The sequence below is a fragment of the Puntigrus tetrazona genome, unplaced genomic scaffold (genome assembly GCF_018831695.1).
Source record: "Puntigrus tetrazona isolate hp1 unplaced genomic scaffold, ASM1883169v1 S000000002, whole genome shotgun sequence".
Lineage (NCBI taxonomy): Eukaryota > Metazoa > Chordata > Actinopteri > Cypriniformes > Cyprinidae > Puntigrus > Puntigrus tetrazona.
The window spans coordinates 715,683-737,270 of NW_025047682.1; the positions used below are offsets into that span (position 1 = coordinate 715,683).

Genomic DNA, 21,588 nt, shown 5'->3' on the forward strand with positions numbered 1-21,588 from the left:
CTGTGTTATACTGTCAGTTAAAGTAAATGCACTGATAAAGGCCCTGACATGTAAATGAGAATGTGATCTCCATGGGTGCTGTCAGTGATGTGCTCAGTAGCTGGTGAACATATTTAGTGCCAGTGCTGGGGGGGTTTTTTTAGCTGCTACAGTGTTCCCGTTTAGCTCACTGGCACTGGACCTCTGTCAGTGCTGACAGACAAGAGTCTGCACAGGATATTGAGCTGTGACGAGAAAGACAACAAAAATATATATATATATATATATATATATATATTTCAATAAATAAATTACAACATACAATCGTGATTGACACAAGTAGCTACTTTTTTATGTTTTTGTCCCTTACACTCAAAGCTTATAAATAGTAAAAAAAAAAAAATAAATGTATGTATGTATATATATATATATATATATATATATATATATATATAGTGACATTTTTAATTCAAAACAACTGTTTTATATTAAATCTTTAAATGTAATTAATTCCTGTTTAAACTATTTTCAGCATCATTACTGCAGTCTTCAGAGTCACACGATCCTTCATAAACCACTTATATAGCTGCTTAAGAAACATTTCTTATCAATGATGAAAACAGTAGTGCTGCTTGATACTTTTGTGAACCTTTTTTAATAAATAAATCTGACAGTTTGAGTGGCTCTGCGTTTCAGACCTGAACTATATTTGGCCATATTTGTCCTATCAGGTCTGACTCATAAGGGGACATCACCGGGCCTGTCCAGCTGTCTCAATTCACCGAGTGGTCTGTGTCTCTGTCATGCATGCCTTGTCCTTGTCTCAATGAGATCTCTGTGCAGCAAATACCAGCAGGTCTTCCATCTACTAAAGACAGGATATCATCTGGCTTAAAAAAAAAACCCAAAACTCTTCCCTGGTGCTTGCTTGAATCTGTCAAGGTTCCTGAGCAGGCTGCAGATGTTGGACATTATTTCCTCATATAAATATGATGCTGATCAATTATTAGTGAGCAGACACACTTCCATTACTTATGGTGCAAGTCACTGACTTTTGCTCTGTAAGTTTAACTGGTTCAATGCTTTCCTAAGCACAGAGTTTTCAGGTCCCTTCAATTGCAGCCTGTCATTGGAAAAAAAAAAAAAAATTCAATGTTGTATTCCATCTCTTTCTACTTAATTAGGTGATCATCTCAGTCAAATCTTGTTTAATGCAGCAAATTATAAAAACCTTCACTATCCACTTGCAATAAGGTTCTTGCAGCTGGAAGGCAAAAACAGTACTAGTACCTCGTAAGTAAACAGAATTTGAGGGAGGAAAATAAGGGTTCATTTCTGGCTTCACTTGCGAAGGGATATATCGGGATGTTGGGGACAACAAAACTACAGACCGGCAGAGGATGAAAACCACTCTCCACCGACTGGGATGACCACCAAACTCTCTTGAATATCACTCAAAAACCACAGGATGACAAGCATCAGCTGGGGTGAAGTGCATAGTAAGGATGGTCAGAAACAAGTCTAGTAGGCTGAAGTTGTGCAAAGCTAGAAAAAAGGCCCCTCATCCAGATAAAGTCAGGCTGAGGTTTGGAAAAGACCACAAGGACAGGACCAGCAGCTCTGGCCAAAACCTGGTCATTTTATGGTTAATGGTTAAAATAGACGGCCATAAGTCATCAAACAAAGCAGAGCTGCTCAATTTTTTTGCACCAGGAGTGGTATAAAGTCACCTATTAGCAATGTGATAGACAAGAGTATGATATACCAAATATTGATTTCAAAAAAGTCGTCTCAATTTATTCAGACCTTTTAATCTACAAATCACCATCATTTAGCATAGATTTACTGTTGTAACACTAACTGCACCATGGTATTGTGGCAGAATTAGGTGAAATTTGTGGTGAATTTCATTATATCATTAATGTAGACGTATTAAATGTAATGAGTAATGAAATATAATTACAGTGTTTTGTGATTAAGCTGTAACATTAATGCGTTTATACTATAAATGTTTATACTACTGTTTCTTACAAATACACAACCTAGAAGCCATATTAAATTACCACGATACTGACATGCTATATTTTAAATGTGGTTATCATGATCTAAATGTATGTATGTGTTAAAATAAAAAAAAAAAAAAAAAAAAAAAAACTTTCACCATATAAAAATGAGTATACAAAATATAGGGTTTTTTTTTAACAGATATTAGTGATTTTGATAAGGAAGATAAATCTACAACTATATTATAAAATGTACACTTCTGAGAGACAAAAATGTTCTATTATTAATATTATCAGGCAACACAAACCTGTTACCTGGTTTGAAACAACATTATTCATTAAAACATGTAGAACTAAGAAATAATTTTTTTCTGTTATTTATTTTATTACATTACAATAATGACTGGAAAAGTGAAAATAATTCAAGAATTAACATATTTGTATTCATGATTTGTTATGTTCTGACCACAATTAACTGTCTGTTTTTTACAGCTTCCACAGTGGAGTAAAAATATACCCTTAAAACTTTTATAAAGCAATAAAAATTATTGACAGCTGAAAAAATATATATTGTAAATAATAGTCCATTAATTTAGCATTTGTAGGAACTAAAGGACTGACAATAAATACCTATACATAGTCTTCTTTATGAAGGCTTAGAGATTGACACAATGACACTCACAGGTACAGGGTCCTGTTACTGGACTACATAGTTATCACAGGGTGAGCACATCAAAAATGCTGAAAGTAACTGTTTTCCCGACCAACACAGCATCAAAACATCCTAAAAAGCAGTTTTTGATATGTTGTCCATTTCATATAGTTTAGAGTATAGATTTAGGTCATTCTGACACCAGTAGCAATGCATACTGGGTACTCCAAGGCACTGCAATGTACTCCTTTATCTTCTTAAAATCTAAAAAAATAAAATAAAATAACGTAACGCTCAGAACTCAAGAACATCCTTCCCGGCCTAAGATAAGTCATTTTTGTGTGAAATGAAATATGTTTTTTTTTTCCTTTAACAAAAACCCTTTAAAACATAAGTGGATATAAAGTGGACAAAAATAAAGTAATACAATTACTTTAATAAAAGAAAGATATGACCATGATTTCTTTTGTTCAGATGAGCCGTTCACATACGTGGACCCACATGCAAACTTTCTTTCTCAATTGGCTCATTTTGGCTTTCATGGGCTCTATAATAACATTTTCTACCTCATGAATTTTGCTGAATATGAAATGAATATCTTCATAAATGGATATTAAGGCTTTAGCTGTGCTTAGCCGCTGTAGTATAATAGAAACTCACATTTTGCTTAAGCCGAACAATAACTCCCGGCAAATAATCCGCCGAGGTATAAAACCTAATGCCACACATATCTTTATTAGTTCCAGAAATATTTCCTCTGATCGATAGATAAAAATACATGGTTCTCATATATATGCTGTCAAACTCGCCTTATTAAACTTTCATCTTTTTAGAGTTCACCAAAATAGCTGAACGGTATTAACTACAGATGTGGCGCAAGCAAGCCTATAGAATCATTCATTCAGACGAGATGACAGGTCAAATATATGATTCTGTCACAGATAAAGATCATTCATCCCGCCACCAGCTCTAATAATATAATTCAAACCGCAAAGGGGCTTGATGAGATTTAATCTCCAATATATGAGAAAACAAACAGCCTGCCTTCATTAAAAGCTAAATATTGTTTTGCTGTCATGTTTACCAATGCTTCCCATCTAGCTTTTCTTCAAATGACACCCAGTCAGCAAAAAATGCTAATCTGCTTTTCATTGATTGTGTTTGTAAGACGCAAAAATATGCCAGTAACCAAAAATCGAATAACTTTCGCATCACATAATGTAATTTACGGAGTATATACACACCGTATTCTGTGAAAAATAACTGAACGTGAATGAACCGCTGCGTTTTTAATCAATGCGTTAATAATCGTGCCTATACTGTAGAATCCCCATATGCATCCAATCCTTCTGTTTCAGCGCTAAAAGTGGCTCTCGTTCTCTATTTCTCTCTCTGAGCTCAGGGTGAGATGGTCCCAGCAGGACCAGGGTGCTGGGATTTGCATATGCAGGTGTCATGAGAGGTTTTTTTTTGTCAGCTCAGTGTGGTCCTGCTCCTGCGGTTTGCTCTCAACGATACATATAAACTAGCAGGCCGCTAATCGCTAACGGTTCAAGCAACGGCGGCCCGTCAGGAGCTCGTCTTTAGAGGCGTGTCCGGTTCTCTATGAATATTCATGATGCTCTTTACAGTCGGATCAGCTGCGTGTTTACGAGCGGTAAAGGTGTGTGGGAGGCGAGCAGACCTCGCGGCAACTCGGCTCTCGTTAACAGTAATTAAGCATCAGTCTGAAGCTCGGGCTTAATTGGCAATTAACGATATGTTTGATAAGGGTGAGTGTGTCAGGTCTATGTTTAGAATACATTAAGGTAAATAAGCACTCAGAGTGCATGGAGACACGTCCTCCTCGACAGCCACGATACAAACAAACTCTGCCAAAGTAGATGGAAGCAGATTACGAGTGTTTGCAGATGATTTAGCCTAGAGTAGTTCGGTCAGAACTTAAAGAGCTGCAAGGAATGCTGGGTAAGCCACAGCACTGTAGTATTCGTACGTTTAAGATTTGTGGAATTGCATAGTTCTCAGATGACATTACAATAGGAAGATTATTTGATAAGTTTGAGACCCAAAATATATACTGTAAAAATGACTTTTTTGAAGTTCGAAGAAATTATGAGATTACTTAATTTTTTTTATATCAGTTTTTAGTGTAATGTAAGCTTAATATTTCTTAAAGTGTCATTCTTAAAGCATTTATAACATTTACTAGCAATTTCTGAGTGAAAATTGCTTATGCACCTTTTTTTATTGTACACTTTATAACAACAAAGAAAAATAAAATACTATGTGGAATGTTGTGCAATGTACAGTATATTATTAACATTTATAAATATGGTCTGACATTTGAGATCCAAGTGCTTAGAGAAATATATATTTATAAAAAATTTTTAGTCAAAGAGTGGGTTTCATAGATGTTCCTCACATACAGAAAGAGTCAGTGTGCTCACAGTATACACACAGCATACTACTATTTTTCAAAAATAGCTGTAAGTCATGCCGAACACAGAGTGATGAGATCATTTCCCTCCTCATGCAGACGGAGGTAAGTGTTGGAGTAGATCTGCTGTGGAGGGGGGCGTCTCGCGGTGGGCTAATTGACATGACATATTGACAGGCACTCTTCTGCGTCTGGGGACTCCGGCGCCTGCACAGCCTTCCACATCTCTAATAATCACTGATTAAAAAGCAGTTAAGAGCCTGTGAAGACCAAAATGTGCATTAACCAAATGACCTTCTGGGAGGGAAAAACAGCCGCGCTGGCGGAGAGAAGTGACGGCAGAAGTTCTCCGGGAAAATGTCTGCCCTCTCCCAAACCACGGCACGGTTATCAAGAGATGAGATGTTACTAAAATGTGTTTGGCTAATATCCTCTTTTTGCCCAGATTCACATTATCTTCACTGAGTTGACACAGGTTTGTTTATGAGCAGTTTCACTGGCTAAGCAGCTGCGCCATGCTGCCAAACGTCTGAAATAACCTTTGAGTTCCGGCTGATCTAATATAATTACATTTTTGCAGTTCATCCTTGACCCCATTCCAATGAAATAATTAAGGTCTCATAACGGTTTAATTTGAAAAAGTTATGCTCTCTCCAAAGCTTTTTATGCTCGCTGGAGCACGTGTTGTCAGATCGCTTAATATAACGGCTTCCATTTAATCATCACAGAAATTCAGTGTTTGGCCTTGTTTGGTAATTATTTTTGTAATCTGGTGCCAAATGACACTAAAGCTTAAAAAAACAAAAAAACATCAGAACCGACTGACATGCAAATATTGATTCTGTGTGCACACTGTGTCCATATTAATCCACTAAAATACTCAAACACAACATTTCCAGCTTTCTTTCCTTCCGCTTCTCTATTTTTTACGTTACATGATGCTGTGCTGAACTTCCAAAGCGAGCTTCCAGCTCATTCATTATCGTTATCAGCCTGAATGATTTCTCTCGTCCCAATCAATAGTTTCCTCAGAGCAAACGCAACTGAGGAACACACACGGGAAGCTGCGAGAGCATCAATCACGCCATCCTGACTGCAGAAAGTTCAAAGCAGCCCTGAAGCACATGAGCGCCACTTCACTCTCCCGATGATATAAACGCTTCATAGGTTAGTTTAGCAAGCTTTTTTTATTTTATTGAGACATCAAGTAAGTCCTCAGTGGCGTTACAATGTTAATTCCTGCTTATTAGGAATGAGTAAAACTCAATGTTTACCAAACCCATTCAGTCACATTTCTTAGGAGAGAGGGGGCAAAAACATTGCTTTTGTACATACACTCATAAGAAATAAAGTTTTCAAAAGAGGCTTTTTACCACCATTTTAAGTTCCCCAAAGAACATCTTAATTAACAGATCTTAAAAGAATCTATTTTCACATAAGGAACATTTTAATAATCGAAAAAAAAAAAAAAAAATCATGGATTTTTATGGTTCTTCATGGCAATTCTAAATGAGCTTTATTTCAGCAAAGCTATGATTCAATGTCTTTGAAAACCCTCTTTTGTGCAGAACTACTGTATTATGTAGAGTTGAGTATTATGAGAGAGATTGACTGAGCGAGTGTGATTACCTGCAGCATCTGAAACAGCATTCATTCATCAGCTCAGTCTCATATTCACAAGAAAACATTAGTTTGAATGTCCGCTAAGGAAAGTGGTTCTTTCAGTATACAAACTCTTTGCCATTGCCTCATTCATTAAAACTGTCTCATCACCATTTAATGGCAAAATAATGTATCTACAAACCCCCAACATGAACACACACACAGTTTTGCCAATATTAGGTACTACTATTATTTATATAAAATATTATTTAATAACAATATTTAATAAACAACAGCAATCATAAAAGTCAAAAGTTCAAGAGCAGCACTCTGATATAAAATTAAAAAATTAAAGTTAAATGAAATACAACGTGATAAGATTTTGCCCTCAGACAAAACTATTTGGTCTGGAACAAATAATAGATTAATGAGACCAAAGACTGCCCTACATTTAACCAAAGCAAACTATATCTCATGTCAATTCCAGAATAACCTGCCGAGGTAAAGCCCCTCTTTTAGATTACAGTGGAAGTGGAGTGATTCAAAAGGGGAAACAATATTTTGTTGTCACTAAAATATCACACTCCTATTAACCAATCAGATTCAAGGACCAGGAACTGTTGTAAAAATTGATAATTCAAGAGCAACAACAAAATAAGAACATGCAACAGATATTCACAGATATTTAACAAAAGAACACACTACTTAACATAAAACACAAAACACATCATATTTAAATGTTTACAAAACTGCTGGCAAGCTACAGCATATTAAAATGATAAATATAACTACGTAAACTAGCCTAATTAATTAGCAAAGTTGTGTTTGCCCATTCCTACAGCTTTCCTTTCTGTTTTTCAAGTCTGTATAATCTCTCTCTCTCTCACACACACACACACACACACACACAGCGGCTCCCGTGCAGCTTTGTGTCCTCTATTCAACCTTCATACATAAACCACAGGAAAGGCATTGAGCCGGGGAATGCCGTGGGAGTGCTGATATCTGAAATCAGCCTTTAAAGGAGCTTATTTTAATTCTTTATTTGAGGGAAGAAAATAGCTGGGGAGTTCTGCATGTTTGAATATGCAGCATCAGCAAAGCTCACTGCCGCCCGTTGCAGCCGCTCTCAAAGCCCCTTTTCATGCCTTAAAGGAGCAAATAAATAAAACCCTTGATAAAAATGAGACAAGCTTTTTGTTGAAGCTGTCACCTTAGCTACATGTGCCAAAAACAATCAGCATTTCAGATGTCCAGAATAAAATCCCTGCAGTGGACAGCTGACCAAGCCAGATCTATTCTGCCTCATTTCAAAAACACAGAATCTATCAAACCAGCCACAATGACAGTGACAGCAATTTGCTAAGAAACATTTCGACAATGGGCTCCTTTTCCAGCGGCTTTCAGAGATGTACGCACAATTTAATACCCACAAACAATCTGCGCCGTGAATGGATCCACAGATATTTCAGTTTTTTTCTTCTGCTTCTTTTATTATTATTATTATTGCCTGCCTCATTATTGTTCCTGAGCGATGGAAAGGCAGTCAATGGCCCATATCACTCAAAATATATTATCAAACTGTGTCATCCTGTCCCATGGTGCGAGTTTAATTAATTCCAACCATGAAAAACAGTATTCCCCTGTTTGGTCAGAGGTGATTATGAAAGTGCCGATTTAATTGTCTAAAGACAACAATCCCAGCCTTGCATACATTAAATATGACAGCATACTTCCATGCAGCAACTAAAACGAACAAAACTAACAGGAATACAGCAAATGCTGTAACAACAGCAAACTAATTAACAGTAGCCTAACCATCCTACAGAAGCAACACATATTATTGTTATTACTTGTAACATGAACATCAACATTGACTTAATAATTGAATTCAATAAATTAACATATTAAGTGTTTTAATATCTCTGTAGCACACATGGTGACAGATAGAAAGGTTAGGGATGAGCAGACAGTTCATGACACTATAACACACAGCAGCTGTGGAAAGAACGGGATTATATGGCTGCACTTACGGGTTTATTCTCTCAGCTGTGAATGTTTAAAAACAGCTCGGTGTCACGTATAGCAGCGTGTTTGTTAATGAAACACCTCCTTGAAAGAGCTAGACTAACACATTTCTACAGCCCGTGGCTCTCCTGCTGCTCCCTGTGGGAAAACTAGGTCAAACTAGATTAAGATGGTCAAGGTGGGTTTGGAAAGCTGGTAGCTGGTGGTCTGCTGCAGGTTCAGGTTCAAGATGGTCTACCAACTAAAAAAAGACCAGCTATAAAGCATCAGAAGCTTGTTTTCAGTTGGATGTCCCAGCAAGGTTCGCAAAGCCCATGACACCACAGGATAAGCTTTTAACACTCCACCGGTGTCTGGTTATGGACCCTGAATTGTTGAATCTTTCTTATAGTCTTTAGGTTGGACCAATGCCCAGGTCTCTCGTGTTTTCAGCTAAATGACCGGAGTGTACCTCCCTGTGGCGCCACCCTCATGCTTCAATAGACTGAAAAAGAGCACATTTTTCTAATCTCACTTTCCTGAATATTTTGTTTTCTTCTCAAGTCTTCAGCTTCAAGAGAAGCCAGAATGCTGTTTTTTATTCAAACTAATGATCTCCAAAACAAAATAGGAGCTGATCTATTTTTGCTCTGCTAAGACACACTTTCTCTTTGCAAAACCTTGAATCTAATGCATGCAACAGCACCACAGCCATGTGATGTGCATGTCTTGGACTCAAATATTATGAATAAACATTACAATGGTATTTGTTGATTTCCTTTTTTTTTTTTTAATTCAGTTTAGTTCATTTCTTTTACTTATAATGGTTAATGGTGTTAATATCTCAACACCATTACAAATCATAAATGAAAACAAACAAATGACAACATCATAAATTCATTATTTTATTATATTTCACAACTGAATTTTTTTTATGTAGCTGTGTGTGAATGTAAACAAATGTAACCCCACCCACAAACACATTGTTTTATTAATGACTGCTGTACACAGTAGACCAATCACACAAACTGGCCATCTGACCAATCCCAGCAGAGTAGGCTCAGACTGAATCTTAGAAATGCTTCGAAATTAATCGTTTGAGAATCGGGGAAAATTATGTGATATTAAACATATATTGTAAGAAAACTAAAACAAAACGTTTTTATTTTGCATTTATGTAAACTAATGTAGGACACTCCCAAAACAATATTAAGTTCTCTAACAAATTGTACAAATTGTAAATTTTGTAAAATGTAAATTAACCTTTTTTAATAAATCAAGGGGGAAAAATTTGAGCTTGGAAGTACTTTTTATGTTTTAAAATACAATATTTACAGAAAGCATTCTATACATTCCATTTGTGTTACAAATTAAAAAAAAAAAATTACTGCAATTATTTTTAATTGACCTCAGAGTGAGCAAATGATGCCAGAAATCTTCTCTGTTAGGTAAACTATATTGAGTGTGTTTGCCCATTCATAACTAATAGAAGGGGAAAAGTGTTGCGTCAGCTATGTGTTGACTGCCAAACTGCCTTATCTCACTCTTCCCTCAAGTCCAGTTTCATCAGCCGTTATTCTGCAGGATCTCACGTGATGCAAGGAAAAACACTCATTTACAGGTTTTTTTTTCCCTCCTGGCCTTTATCCAAATGAGAGCATTTTTTTCTCACCCACATAATTAACAATACAGTATCCTATCTGCAGGCATGAATTGTGTAAAAGATCTGCGGTTGTGTGGTCTGAACCACAAACCCTGTGGCTCTGACGTTTTCCATCATCTCTGAAAAGAAATCACACGAGTCAGCGAGGCAAGGACAGAGAGGCCTTCAGACGCTGTTCCTTCATGTAATAACACCCAAAGAGATCCCGTCTTTTTGCTGGACCGGCGGCCAAGAAGTGTAAAATCTCTCACTCTGCTGAATGTGATCTTGTCAAAGGGGGCATTAAATATTGATCAGGTGAGAAGATGGTCAATAAGTCAAGATTCAGATGTTCTGCTGGGAGCCCGGCAGCCACAGTCAAACACTGGCAGAATTGTTATGGATCCCGACTGAGAGAGATAAAGGAAATTCTGCTGCCCATCTGCTCTGAATATCACAGTGCTTTCAAACACGTCCCATCATTGTGTTCCTATACGCTATATACACTCCACATATATACATACATAATTTTTTTTTATTTTTTAAGAATTTCATTCTGCTCACCAAGCCTGCAAGCCAAGCCAAATTCTATTCAACAGAGAAACCTGAAAAAATATTCTCACCCGTTTTCAACATTATTATGATAATAATAATAATAATATTAATAATAAAGTCTTTGAGCAGCAAATCAGAAAATGTAAATAATCTGTACCTTGGATCAAATAAATGCAGCCATTTACTGTTCAAAAACCTTTGACTGGTAATATGAATTAAACAAACTACATGGGCAAGACAATAAACAACATTTTGTTAAATTTATGTTGGTAATGATGATAAACTCCAGAAAACTCCAACAGTCTATCACAGCAGAAAAAACGTGTCAACAGTCAGTCAGTGCATGTTGTTAATAAATCAGCCTGTTCTGTGTCTCTCTGTGTGAATGTGGCACGCTTTCATCTGATACACAAACTCAAAACACACATGATGTTTCAGGCGTCTACTCTCTCAATATACTAGTGCACAAACACATGAACTTTAACTCCAGAGATGTTCTGAGTGTCACACTAATATATTCAATGATTTTAATTTGAAAAAAAAAAAAAAAAAAAAAAAAATCAATCATGGCAGAAATATATTTCTATATTGTATAGAAGAACATTTCTATATACAGACTAGTAATTTTTACATTCAAATATGTGAAAAGCAAAATGCCTGTTTAAATGGTAAATGAATATCAAGCTAAATATCGATACTGCATTATATTTTTGGCCCCATCTCGCAGCCCTCTCTATCTTATGGATACATTCTGTAAAAACTCGCAGGAGTTCCAGCTTTCCAATAGGTAACACACCAACACATCTTTTACATCTTAAACTAGTTTCATTTTAAACTTCCTGACAGTCTTCTTTGATTGAGAGGTTTTCCGTTGTTTTCCAGACAGCGCTTGATAGCCGAGGGCAGAGGGGCAGGACTCACGTCATCCATCATTTCCACGGCATCTCGCCTTCTTAGGGACATCTGTGCAATCAGTGGACCATCAGCCCTCGAGTCAGGCACGGCTGCCTCCGTCCAATCCCACAAATGGTCATCAGGACAGAACAACAGCACTGACAACCTCAGCCGGACAAAACAGGAAACAAGAAATGGGGATTTTTCTTACTCCTCATTGTCATTTTATTTATGCCACTGTCTCAAGCAGTGGGGCTCGTCTCGTTTCCGTCAATCTGATGGTCTTATTTTCAAAAGGGATCATCTTTCAGAACCCAATTTGTCAAGGGTGAACTACATTCCTGTGTTGCTCTCAAAGCTTCTGACAGAAACATTTATGCCAGCTTAGACTTCACCAGGGTGAATTAAGCTAACATGAAGTAAAAACTGTACAGGGAGCTGAATAAATTCAAATTCAAAATTTATCAAAATATTCCAAAAAGAAAGTGATCGGTTGCAAGGGGAACCTTATAGACTTGCATTAAGTCCAAATTCTCAAAGAGATTTACACACTTTATTAGACTCCTATTCACACCCTCTTGTTTGAATTTATTTTAGATTTTAATTTACTTTCAATTTATTTCAGCATATTTTGTGGATAATGTCAATTTTCTCAAATTCTCAAAGCTAATTCTGCATAATATGAAAGTAAGCATAACTGGGTAAATGCAGCTCCTATCTTTTTGAACAGGGAAAAATCTAATTCTCCAAAACTGGCCCAGGTTTCACATACAGGGCTTACACTAAATCACAATTAGGCCATAGTTCAATTAGGACATTTAAGTATTTTTTTATAAACATGTCAGTGCAAGTTTTTTTCAGCTGAATCAGCTCAGACTTACATGCTAGTCTAGGACTAGGCTTAAGCCTGTGTGAAACCAGGGGCATATCTCATATTTGAAATCACCAATGAAATCTGACAACTGTCTCATAAATATTGTTTATTTTGCTCAAATAGCGTTTTAAAAAGCTTATTTTCAGACTGGATCGGCCAGTGCATGTGCGAAGTCCTAAGCCCCCTCTAAGCCCTCTAAGCCCGCTGACTGCTTCTATAGCAACCGAGGCGGCTGCTGCAGTGATTCGCTGAATTTACAGATTGCGATTGGTTCTTTTACTTACATTTTTTTTTATAAAAGTGACAATGTCTTGGGTATTCTATATTGTTTGTTTGTAGTCATTTTTTGGGGAATCTAAAGTAATACAGTAAATAACCCTTAAGAACCAGTTCTCATTAAAATAACTGGCTCATAAGCATTATTATTACTTTTGATTCACCAAAAAGATCTAAGAATTATTTGTTTGTCAATTACATCACAAATCTGATATATTATATTCCATAGCCAAACAGCCCTGGTGTTCTTCAGAAAATATAACATGTGCAAATTTTCTCTATATATGTTTCTACCAAGAAAATACTCCCTTTCTTTTCTACTGCAGATTGCAGTGTTTCATGCGTTACTAAAAATGAAAAAAGCATTTGTTGTGATCGTGACTTTGAACGTTAATTGGAATGTTTTCCAAAAAGATAAGAAATCTGAAAATGGCATAGCAAGGTCAGTGCATTTGTAAAATAACAAGATGTTTGCACAGCAGCTGTTCTGTGTGTGAGAAAACAGTGACAAAACAACCTCCCACCTCTAATGAAAAGATCTGTCCACCTGAACAGCACGTCCTGATTTCACTGTCCTTTCCACAAAAACCCTGCAGTCGCTTAGCTGTTTTTAGACGGAGACTCAGTGAACAGGATGTTAATGGATCATCAGAGATCTGACGGGGGCGCTGCCATCAGGGGGAGGAGGTGGAGAAACAGGGAGAGGGGCTGAACAGAAAGCCCTGCATTATTTATCCAAAGTTAAAATTAATAAGGTCAGATTCATCATTGTCTCCTTCTTCTGCTGCTTGAATTTTTAATGTTATTCATTGGCTGAAAAGAGCATTCACCAACCCTGTGTTAGATTATCCATCAGGAGTTGATCCCTCACAGAGCTGCAGGTCTGAAGAGGATTATGGGCAACTTATCCTGAGTTCATGCCAAAAACTCTCCTGCACGAAGCATCAGAGAAAAATGTAGTAACCTGCGCTGATTTTCACTCACTTACTCTGCAACCAGGTGCCTATTTTTTAAACCATCTATCCATCCGTCCATCTAGCCATGGAAGCATTTTCAGAAAGCAGAGAAAAAAACATTCCAATTTGCACATGCCCTATTGAAATTCTTACCAATAACAAGCATTGCATCATTAAAATGTGCAATGCAAAAATGTGCATTTATTTGTTACTTTTAGTGAGCGTTAAATGATAGGGCTGCATGATTATGACAAAAATCTCAGGAAATTATTCCCCTGAAATTGTAATTGCAATTGCTAATTACAATTATCACAATTTTACATAAACAAGCTGAAAACACCCTTTATTGTTTTTCTATAGTACTAAGCCTCAAATGTCAATTATACATAGTATTGGTTTATTCTTTAAATAATTTAGTTTTAAGTATATTGTAGAATGGTATTATAAAGTTACAAAATATTATAAAAACTACAATTAAAACAATGGAAAAACCCTTAAAATAACCTGTAGAAAGAAAAAAACAAAAACTTAAGCACACAAAATAATATAAGTGGACATTATTGATTCATTGCCACTTTGAATGATTACATAATTGTGGAATTTGTAATTGCAATTTAAAAAAATCTATTCATTGTGTAGCCCTAAATGATAGCAAAAATGATCTTACTGTATCAAAAATAGGCAAAATGAGCTGCGCACAGTTTGAAAACCAATGGTACCAATATATGCATCGTTGTGCCTATTTTTGACAGTGATATTGACATACTGTACATCATAATTCAAAAGTAACATACTTTACGATCGCTGGCACACTTTGCAGATGTCTATGGTTTAAGATTCAAACAGAATAAAGGAGAAGTGAGAGAGAGAGAGAGGAGGAGGAGGAGTCCTGATCTTTACTCCTCTCTGCCTGGCTGGTGGCAGCAGGTGTGCCTCTGTCTTGAGCTTATGGCATCAATTTAAATGACAGATAATTACTTTTGTGACAACGTGCCAATGAGATTAGGCCCAGGCAAACAACATAACAGCAATTTGCTCTGCTCTGGAGAGCAATAACACCAATCATAATTAAGAACTATGGCCAAAATAGCAAGCTGCTGCATATCGTTGAATACAATTACGCTACGCCTAAAAAAAAAGAAAAAAAAAGAAAGAAAAGGAAACGAGAGACCAAGAAAGAGAGATAGAGAGGAAGAGAAAAAGGCCAGTCTGCTGTGAGACGCCTCTCCTGGGTCTTTTTTCAGAATGACATAAAATGATTAATTAACTCATTAATCCTCCTCTTTTTCTTAAATAGATGTTGTCAAAGACCTGTCAGCCTAATTTTGGAAAGCCACAGTCAGGAAGCTAGAAAGAGTTTTGCCGCAGTGTCCGTTTAGCTTTTCATGTCAAATCCAATCAAAGTCTCAATAAAGACTCGCTCCTGTTTGCGGTAACATTCGGCCGTCATAACATTGAATCTTACAGCATTTTCTTGTTAGTGCCATCTAAACCCAATGAAGCATCTAAATTCACCCACTTTAAAGTTTGTGGATATTATAATATTTGTTCTAGAGGGCTGCTGGGAGTGGAAGTGTATTTATCTGTCAATCTTTTAGTTCGTCTTAAAAGACAATGACACCAAATGCATTTAACCTCCATAATGCAATATATTTCTGAGTGACAGAATGTAGGGCGGGATCTGATTGGATTGTGACATGTTAGGCCATCGTATTATTGAAAAGAAAACTTGTTTCAGAGGCAGAGAAAGCAACTGCATTCTGATAAACTACCCGAAAAACTCTTGAATAACATGAACTAATAAATAATGCATAATGTGATCATGGAAATTAAATGGGTCAATTTCACATAATCTTTAAGCGGAGATAAATTCATCAAATCCAGCATGAAGGTGAAGAAAACTGGCATGAATTTAGCAGTGATAGAGAAGCAATATGGCTCTACCTGTGAGACAATCTGGGGTAAGTGCCCTTAATAGCGACAAATGACCCTTGTAATGCACTGACCAGCAGACCGTCATAAAGCCCACCGTCAGGAACAAAAGCATCTCCAGCAGTGCACCAAGGATGCAGATCCAGCATTGATTATGTTAATAGCGCACACCTTCAGCTCTGATCAAAGAGACACACTGGGGCCAGCGGGTTCTCATATACAGCCCACTTGTGTCATCTCACCAGGAGAGTCTTCCATATAATTCATCATTAATATGATTTGCAGAAACGCGTAATCTGCCTTTAGGAATGAACAGGATGTTGCTGAGAGCTCAAGCTGCTAGAAGATCTGCCCTGCAGTGAAGTGAATCTTGGCTGCACCCGGAATTGTCCCCCAGGAGTGAAGCACCTAGCTAACGAGAGCTCGGTTTCAGCAGCCAAATCAGAAACAAGCAGCCTCTCCACTGAATCAGACCTAAAATATTACCCAGGAGGCTTTGTCTGTGCGTGAAGGGGACATTTAGCTGCAAATGCTCATCTTTGAAAAGGCTGTTTGCCTGTTCAATAGAAAGAGGGAGAGAGAGCAGGAAGAGGCCTTGGGTTAGCCTGTCACTGGCTGCATGAATATTGTATCTTCTGGCATTTGCCTTTTGGGGCCTTAAGAGGAATGAACGGATGACAATGTCAGTCACCGCCTGCACAGTTTGAGATGTCACGGGGATTCTGATTTATTTATTCAGGTTTATGGGGAGCATGGAAGAGTTACAGGGTGAATCTAATGGAAGCATGTCTGGGTTGCCTCAAAATAAAAGTAAAAATAATATTTATTATAAATAAATAATAAGATTTAAAATATAATAAAATTTCAAATAACAATCATACGACACAAAACTATTATAATTATTTTTATTTAAATTCTGAATGGAGAACATGTTCTGATTTTAGAACATGTTGCAAAATTAGTGTTATATTATATAAATAAAAATTTATCATTTACTAAACAAATATATTAAAGTACAGTTAAGGTCAAAGGTTTACCTTGCAGAATCTCCAAAATGTTATTTTTTACAAAATAAAAAGGGTCATAAAAACTGCATGTTATTGTTTCTGATGTAAAAAATATTTCACATAAAAGATGTTTATATGTAGTCCACAAGAGAAAATAATAATTGAATTGGTAACCTTACAATAAGATTCATTAGTTAACATGAACTAAGAATGAGCAATACTTCTACAGCATTTATTAATCTAAGTTAATGCTAATTTCAGCATTTACTAATGCATTATTAAAATGTTAACATTAGTTAATGCACTTTGAGCTAACATGAACTAACAATGAATGGTTGTATTTTTATTAACTAACATTAACAAATATAAATACTGTAATAAATGTATTGTTCATTGTTAGTTCATGTTAGTTAACTAAATGTTAACAAATGACACATTAGCGTTACCGTTAAACTTATAAAAATGACTGTGTAAAAGTGTACGTACACTTGATTCCTACTGTGTTGTTACCTGAATGATAGACAGCATGTTATTATTTAGTGATAGTTGTTCATGAGTCCCTTGTTTGTCCTGAACAATTAAACTACCTGATGTTCTTCAGAAAAAATGATTCAGGTCTCACAATTCTTTGGTTTTCAAGCATTGTTTTAGCACTGCCCTTCAGAAGGTACAGAAGACACTTGCATGTTTCTCTCGTGGACATTTAGAAAACATCTATTATGGTAAACATCTTTTTATAGGTCAGTACTAAAAAAACAAAAACATGCACTTTTATTTGGGTAAAATAATGTAAAAGGTCAAATTTAGCAAACTCTGAAAGGTGTATGTTAACTTTTAACTTTTACTGTGAATACTGTATTACAGATAAGTACAGATATAATGGTCCAGATTACAATAATCAATATTATTATACAGCGTTACGTGCTACAAAAAGAATTTTGGTAAAATAACAAAATAAAAAGACTGAAGAACAAATAAATAGTTCATTAAAACTGGGTATGTGCATTTAAGTATTGTTTTAATATTCACTTTTGTAATATTCACCGAATATGCAGGCAATTTAAAAATCACAGGTTTATCAGCCTCGTGCGTGAAATTCCTGCTTTTCTCCTCAAACATACGCACTCAAAGCTGGGAGACTTATGTTCCTGTGGGCTTTTTGGAGACATAAGTAGAGGACAAAAGTAATTCCCTCTCATTTCCTCTATTTCGGTTCCTCCGACAGGGTGTGTGACCATAGCATGTCTGCTCTCACGACTGTCCTGTTTTCCCCTCTCCCGGTAAATGAACGTTCAGAAGCAAAGCTGGAAGAAATCACAGACCAATCAGCGGCCACATCAGCTGCGGCCTCGAGGAGAAGGGCTCTGTGAAAAGCATCTGTTCCTTTGAGAGCAGCTTGTCGTGGCCCTTCAGTAATGTGGGCCATACGCTCTGTGGTCCAGCTCCCAGAGAGTCTCCCTACTCAACGAAACGCTCACAGCCTCCCCCAGTGGCCGGCGAGAGAATCGCGAGCCATTCTCTCCGATTCCCTCACAGCTCCAGGCTGTTATTCAACACTGACATTTCTCAACCAATCAATACCTCATCATTGGCAGCAACCGGGCCCGATCCAACCCTCCAGAAATAGCTGGCGCTCAAAGTGCACAGATGTCACTCTGTTTGTGTGTGCGTGCACGCACCATCTCCTCCGATGCCATTACAGAAAGAGCATTTACATGTCAAATTGTTTATTAATTCATTTCATTATCAAATTCACCATAGCTATCAGAGACATTTATATCTCGATAAGATCTCTTCATGCATGAGAATGGAGACGTTCTCGGTTTGGCAATGCAAATCAGTCGAGCGAAAAGCATTAACACCCACAAACACAAAAGTGCACAAAAGCCTCAATATCAAACACTCAAATGTCACTCACAGTTCATAAGCTAATCAGCCCAGAACCCCGGGAGAAAAGGACGAGAAAGAGAGAGATAGATGCTCTTTCATTCATCCCAGACAAAGCTATTTAAAGAGAGAGAGAAAGAGAAAGGGAGATGGAGTGATAGAGCTGAGGAGACTCCATAGTGAAAATGAGCAGGATATAAGCCAGTAGATAAAACAAGTCATTCAAAGCTGTTTCCTCTCCAATAAACGCACACACACATGCAGATTTACAGTTACATCTCAAAGCTGTCCGTCAACCTGAGTGACAGGCGCTGCCTTATCAACAAGTCACAAAAACACTTTTAAAGCCCGCCCCTCCCTCTCTGCATTCATTCCAAATATGCTGCTGTCTTATTGTTTTTAAAGAAGATAACATCAACGTATTTCCTCAACACATTACTTTGCTTTATGGGTTTTTCTGCCTATTAGTGAATACTTTGTTTCATAGTAATGGAAAAACACACATTTAGCTTGCAGAATACACACTCTAATCCAAATACACACAACCAAAGTGAAATGAAATTTACAGTGGCCTAAAAAGTATTCGGACACTTAAAATGAATTTTCATTGCTTTAGATGGCAAAATATCAAACCCAGTTGCATTTGCATACAAATGATATTAGTTTCTCAAAACTAACTTTACTTCTCTTTGCCATTTTTCCAAAAGACTAGTGTTTAGGTGATTTTTCACACACCACAGATGTAGTTCATCACATTATGCACATGTTCTTCTAACATTTGTGAAACACAAAGTGTCACAACACTTTTCGTCTTCATTTTGAACAGTATATATAGTTTCATCATTTTTACCTCAACAAAATACGAGCCAGACAACATAAACTCTTCATTCTAGCGGCGTCTCCAGGAGTGACAAAGAGCAGTGCATTTCAATCAATTAAATTCCTGTCCAAACTCAACTAGAATCATTTACGGCACCATATCTGTTCCAGGAGCTGAGCGGAACACTTAATTACCTGTCTGGAAAAGTGTTTTTAAAATGAAATATTGAAGGAGCCTGATGGTGCACTAAGCAACAGCCCTGACTCAAGTTTGCAATCCTGATTTACAGATTCATACACTCATCAGAGTCCACCGGTCACAGCAATCAATTCAGAACCAGTATATCTGTAAATAGTAAATAATGTAAATGTAATTATTTTGCTCCTTATCTAGTAAAAAGTTCTCTCTCGTGAAAATCTTTACATTGCATTACATATGGATATTTTGCCGAGGGTTTTAAAATCACAGCGCTCACAAAATCGCTAGCTTGACAATGAAATTCCGGGGCGATTGTATCTACCACATTAGGCTACCAAAATGTGTTTTTTTAAGGCACTAAAGCACATGAAGAGGTAAAAGAGAATGCAGTCATGCGCTGTTTTTTGCGCACAGACACTTAAAGTGGCACAGAGAGAGCAGTGTTTCACACAGCTTGTGAACACAGAATTGATTCCTCTTTCATGACTTCATGAGCTTGTATGGACACAAATACAAAATTATCTCAAAACATCAATCTCAGCAAGTATTCTTGTAAACACAAAGTCAGTAATGTCGTGAATGCAGTGGAGAAAGAAATCACATTTGTATGATTATATTGGATCTGTCATTGGTAATCAAACAACAAAACACATTTTCCAAAATTAATCTACATTTAATTTAGACAGTGAACACTATGCAGTGTTCTGTATCTGAAAAATAATGAAAGACTTTATTTTTTTACTTGTAAGTTTGTTGTATTTTATTCATTTGTTCTTATTCTATTACTGACAGACAGTTCACGTGTCTTTTAAAAGGTTTATAATCTAGTTGTTGTGATAAAGTAGTAGTGTTCTTTAAATAAGTGCCGTTTAAATACAAAAGGAAACTTTTTTTTTTCTTTTTTCAAATAACCAATGAGGAAAAAAAACTATTCTTGAAATGTGTTTGTTAGGTATCCAAATAATAATTATTTCTTTAATGAATTCATGAATAAGTGACAGATCAGTTACTTCATTAACAATTCAAAAATGTATCCAGAGGAGATAGAGGGGATCTATTTGTGAATTGTTAATGTTAAAATTTAAATACATGTGTGTTGATATGCAAACGAATTGAATATAAAAATAGAGTGAACACTAATGAAGGTCCTGCGTGGCAAAACATCAGTTTATTTTAACATGTGTTGAGCACCTTTTTGCACTTTAAAAGAATAAAGAAAATTGCTAGAATCCTGAAATGTAATCCTCTTATTTGGATACATAACACAAGATCATCCTTTTTTTTTGCTCATAAAAAAGACTCAATCTCTGACTCAAAATCCATAATACAACCTGAACCATAACTACTTATTTGAAGGAAAAATATTAACATTCAAAAACATTTTTGATCATGGTGTCTTGTCCACAGTGAAGTTCAGCTGATGCCTCTTTTATTCTGGCTAGTCAAATCCATTTTGAGCTACCAAAACCTGAGAATGCCTGTTCAAAAAGCTACCTAGGATTTTGCAAGCCTTTCAGTCATTTAAGTCTCAAACGGCATTTTCACAGAGCACCTACAGTCACTGACTGTCTGATGTATACTGCACATAAAGCAAGTAAAAAAAGAAAGAAATAACATGACCCGCAATCGGCCAAGCTAAAAGAGTTCTCCGCTCACACATTCTTGTGATTTGAACGTCACATTAAAAATTACCAAGCACTACAAAATTTCACTGACAGATAAAAATAGAGCATGACAGAAAATTAACAGCCCAGTCACTCAAAGTGAAGGATAACGATTATTTGAAGCGCAACCTCTATAAAAAAGCTAAACGTATGTAACCACAGCTTCTGAAGCACAGATCCTTTAACCGCAAAGCTGCCACATT

The 21,588-nt window shown here is 36.5% G+C and overlaps 1 long non-coding RNA gene across 1 annotated transcript in view; it reads right to left on the reverse strand.

Moving 5' to 3' along the window:
* Positions 1–21,588, reverse strand: part of LOC122331820 — a 33,654-nt gene that overhangs the window by 6,173 nt on the left and 5,893 nt on the right. The window lies entirely within an intron of this gene.